Source organism: Barbus barbus, assembly GCF_936440315.1.
Source record: "Barbus barbus genome assembly, chromosome: 32".
Lineage (NCBI taxonomy): Eukaryota > Metazoa > Chordata > Actinopteri > Cypriniformes > Cyprinidae > Barbus > Barbus barbus.
Genome location: NC_136760.1, coordinates 12,387,470 through 12,392,916, shown reverse-complemented (window position 1 = coordinate 12,392,916; position 5,447 = coordinate 12,387,470). Strand labels below are relative to the sequence as shown.

General features: G+C 35.9%; 1 long non-coding RNA gene across 1 annotated transcript; it reads right to left on the bottom strand.

Moving 5' to 3' along the window:
- Positions 1-395: 395 nt before the first annotated feature.
- LOC306852514 lies at positions 396-5,447 on the bottom strand. The gene is made up of 5 exons (XR_013782618.1): positions 5,296-5,447; positions 4,557-4,620; positions 4,230-4,421; positions 2,185-2,277; positions 396-1,761 (listed from the first exon to the last, which is right to left on the bottom strand). It is a non-coding gene; the product is annotated as an uncharacterized lncRNA (long non-coding RNA).

Genomic DNA, 5,447 nt, shown 5'->3' with positions numbered 1-5,447 from the left:
GCACTTCTTGGTTGTCTACCTAAATTTCATCCAACCAACATGGCATAAATTATCCCACACGGAAATAACCTATATAAACATATATGTTTTAATATACGTTTTAAATATATGTGACATATATAAAATTGGCCGTTTTCCTATAATATATGTACATATATGCACACATATGTGCACATATATGCACACATATGTGCACATATATGCACACATATATGCGCATATATGTACATATATTATAGGAAAACGGCCAATTTTATATATGTACATATATGCACATATATGCACACATATGTACACATATGCATGTATATATATATATATATATATATATATATATATATATATATATATATATATATATATATATGTGTGCATATATGCACCTATATGTTTACCTATATATTAGTAAAATTATTAAAATCCATAGCTGCTAGACAACATAAATAAAAGCCCAAAATGTCGAAATTTACATTTTTTTATTTACTTAAGAACAATCAAATAGTACAAGAACAAAAATAAGACAAAAAACTGAACAGAAAAAAAATAATTATCTTGATGATCTTCTCAGCTCCGTGAGCTTCGAATTGATAGACGTGCCTATCTGCCCTCGGGTGGCTCACTGTAAAATCCAATTAGTAAACCTTACTTAAAAAAAGCATGCAAACCGATTGCCTTAAAAAAACCAAGTAAAGTTAAAAGGGAATAGTTTGTAGTATTAACAAACGCCTATCTAGTATTGTATACTTACAAGAGAGTTCCAGTAACTTAAAACTAAATTGTAGCATATACTTGATTGTTTACTTTAGATGTACTCATCTTTAGTACAGGTTACTCAGAATTACTATTTTTAACAACTATATAATTTCAAGTGAAATGTACTTTGGATGTATTCCAAACTACTGATTTATGCAAGTTGAGCTAACTTGACATTTTCTGCATGCAACTTGACATTTCTAAGTTGACTTTACTTCAAAAGCAATCCAATTTACTTGTTAAAACCATGCAAACCGATTGCCTTAAAAAAACCAAGTAAGCATTACTCCAATAACTTAAGTGCATCAATTGTCTATTACAAAACACTGAGAAGGGGTTCGCAATTTCACAAAGAATACACTTACACCTGGATAAATACTCTAAGGCAGTGACACAGTTCAAGGGTAAATTTATTGTATTTTTTTCTTCTTAAGAACTGACAGGCACAGGGATGGTCCACACAAGTTTGCATTGGGGTTTACACATTTTTAAATTAAAATACAAACCATTTGATGGTACAATAAATCTATATAAAATCTACATAAAATAAATTTTGTGAAAAAAAAAAAAGACCCTGACCTGACTGTAATTGTAACATCCTAAACCAACAGATTTAACACTTCAGTCAATATCCACTGTCATGAAACTGAAATCTAATGCAAATCATCACCATTCTTACACATTTGTTTTAACTTAACAGGAGATTCTTAAGTGACTGCAGTTTTGGTGGGAGTTTGTTCTGTCCCAACCCAAGCATTACTTTCTGAAAGAAGTTGAAAGTGTTTTTCATGTTTTTGGGGTAATCCAAATTCAAAGCATATGACAGGCCAAACAAGAGGCAAATTGCCTGTGGTAGATTCTGCAGATTGTCAATGACAATACCTCCCTCAACAATGATGGCAGTAGAAACTGGGTCAAGGTATAGTTGATTTGGTAAGAGAGGAATGTGTTCATCAATGACAGTCAGCACTCCAACAGGTACTTGTGCCCAGGCCTGTGCTCAGATGCCTATAAGAAAACGAAACAATAACAATATTACAACAGGGAAATGTTAAAAGGGATGATTAATTGTCAGTTGTCTGCCCTGCCTAAACTGTCATTTAGCCATTCATTGTTAAGTATTTACATGCATTGTTTTTTTTTTATCTTTATTTATTTTTATCTCAACTCATAAATATTCAAGGTATAGTACTTACACTGCATGAGAAACTTTTCATGCATATCACATTGTACATATCACATTATGCATATTACATGGCTTGCAATATGATTGTAATACTTCCAAAGAATATATAATAATAACAAGTCCTAGTTTTAGGTTGACATAGACAGAGAGTACACTGGACTCACATTGTTTAATGAGTTTTTTTGTAAACCCATTTTTAATGGAAATAATAAATAAATAAATATAAAATATAACTGAGAACTTACAAAGCAGGTGTTGTAGAAGGTACTGGCATCATCACCAAGCATGACGGGCAGGCCTCGGAGCACCAATGTGCGCATTGCTGTCACGTCTGGTTTCTAGGAGTAGATAATGAAAAACAAATGAAGTTCAAGATCATGCAGCATTCTGAAGTTACAGTACCAATCACTTTGTTAAAGGATTAATATAAATTTTGTCATCAGTTGCTAAACCTTGTCATTTTAAACTTGTAAGACCTTTGTTCATCTTCAGAACACAGATGAAGAAATAACAAAAATGAAATCCGAGAGCTTTCTGTCCCTCCATATGCAGCCTTGGCAACTACCACGTTCAAGGCCAGAAAAGTACCAAGATGATTGTTACGAAGCTATGAGAAGCTATTATATTTATGAAGCTATTCTATTTTGCGCAAAGGAAACTAATGACTTTATCCCATATTTTCGTCTCTTCTGCATCACTTGTGGATGCATATTCACAAGAGTACCACAACACAAACATGTGGCGACACCACATGCATGCATTAGCATGCTCTCGTGAATACGCGTCCACAAGGGATGCAGTAGATGAAAATTTAGAATAAAGTCATTTTTGTTTTCTTTGTGCAAAAAAAAAAAAAAAAGTATTCTCGTAGCTTCATAACATTACAGCTGATGTCACATGGATCACTTTGTCAATGATCTAAACTATCTTACATTGTGTTCCAAAGATGAATGAAGGTCTTGCAGGTTTGGAACAACATGAGCCTGAGTAATTAATAGGGATGCACCGAATCCAGATTTTTGGGGTTCGGCCGAATACCGAATCCACTGTTTAAGATTCGGCCGAATCCGAAACCGAATACCGAATCCTACTCGCATCCTTAGTTTTAACATCGGCGATGTTGTGTACTGCTTAGGGTCCTTGCCACTAGAGTGCTGCATTGGGATTGGGACCCGCCGGGTCCCGTGGGACCCAACGCAAATCTCGCGGGAGCGGGCGGTTTGAACTTTGCTGCGGGCGGGAATGGGCGGCTAAAAAAAAACACTGCGGGATCGGGAGGTAACCTAGCGACATGATGTCATTGTCAACAAAATCAAAGTACTTGAAGTCTAAAGAAACGCGCGGTAGCCTAAGCGTTTTAGATGTCCCCGATAGCCCAGGCTATATTCATCTTCCCTACCAGTGCGTCAGAATACATGCAGGTCAGGGAAAGGAACAAACATGAATCTCTTTAATAATAGCAATACAATACGTTTTTTTTTCCTGCGGGACGGGAGAAGACACAAAATCAATGCATCTCTATTATCGTGCGGGAATAAATTCTCAGAGTTTTGCGGGTGCGGGCGGGAGTGGACATACATATTGCGGGAGCGGGCGGGAGTGTAACACACACGTTGCGGGAGCGGGCGGTAATGGTCAGAAATTCGGCGGGCGCGGGATGAAGAAAACAGTCCCGCGCAGGGCTCTACTTGCCACCACGAGACAAATTGGCATTGCAAATTGAACATAAAGCTCGACTTGAATCGCCTTCTTTTGGTTGAAAGTACTGCCAAACAAAACTTTTTTTTGCTTACGAGTTCCATTTTCAGATTCTTACAGCCTACTACATTCGAACGGGTCCTATGTAAACACCTTCACGTAATCAACAGCCGTGTGACGTCGTAGCGCAAGTCTAGGGTTCGGTTTCGGTGGAAAATAAATCTAAGCTTCGGCCGAAACCGAACCCCGTCAAAAAGCCCAGGATTCGGCCGAATCCGAATCCGAATCCTGGATTCGGTGCATCCCTAGTAATTAATGACGGAATTTTCATTTTGGGGTGAACTAACCCTTTTAAAGTTTCATTTTAAACAAGCGTAATTATCATAATGCTCCTTGATAGTGCAGCAACTAAACGGGGAAGTAATTCTTAAGATACAACCCACAGCTAAAGTGTTTCTCAAAAACAGAACACAACTCTTGTAACAATTACAATATTGCCAACATTACTTTTAAATACTTTAAAATAATAATAGGTAGCAACATCATGATCAACTTACTACAATAAATAAAATTAAGGCTGCAGTAAACTCACCGCTGTATTAATTTGTTGCATAAGTTCAGCCAATTTCTCTCCAACAGTTCCTTTCTTGGACTTGAAGATTGTGACAAACCGTTGTGATCAAGGCACTAAAAAAGTCACTCTGCAGATCTGTGGTGGCTAATGTTTTAACAACTGTCCCCTTTTGTCTGCAGAAAAAATACAATGCTGACAGCTCCACTGCATCTGCAAGAAATTATTTAAAGTGGAGATATATTTTAAGTTGTTTTAGTCTCTCAATATAATACTTAAGGTGCATCATAGCCAACACTTTCACAAATTAATCTCTACTACTACTACTACAGAATAAAATGTCCTCACCTCAATTGTATCAAGATCTGTGAATTGAAGACCACTCAGGAGGCAGTTACCAGAAGCACTTCTTCTAAAAAGGACAAAAAAAAGTTTAGTTAAAAGGAAGTTCTGCCTTACAAAATATAAATGCATTCATTCCTTAATATGTTCATGTCTTACAAGCATTACAGAAAATACTTACCACTATAACATAGCTTAAAATCTAAAAAGTGTAACAATGTAATGAATAGCTACACTGTGATTAATATTTAAAAAAAATGGACTAGACATTACAATAGAAAATTTTAATAACGAACACAAAAATACTAACGTTAACGTTATTACTAATAATAAAGCACCACAGTTTTATAAAATCATAGAGGAAACACTGCAAACTATTACACTAATCATTAAATCGATTAAATCGGGCAAGCATATATTTCACAATCTTTATTCACATCAATCACAAGCCACTGGTAAGAGATAATATTGGCCAGCCCTTCACATCTAAATTTCTACTTTTAACATGGAAATAAGACATTTGGTTTGTCAGTTCGGGGTAAAATACAAAACTATACAACATATCCAATTGGAAAAAGGCAAAATAGTTTTTTGTGGTTTGTGGTAACGTTACCTGCTAGTTTTAAGTGGTTCAGATCGTGTTCTTCTAGCACCGTATAATATCATAATTATTTGGTAAATATGCATTAGATTGGACAAGCAGAAAAGAAACATTCACATACAAGTTGCTTGCTTGATTACTTACCTTATTATTCTTTAAAAACGTAACGAAGCTTCAGATGTTAAAAACGTCAGTAGTCTGGCCGCTGCTTCTTTCTACGTCTTCTGCAAAATGGGCGCGCACAAATCCTATTAGGCATGCTCTGACAAGGCCTGCTTCTTCTTCCTCTTTTTCCT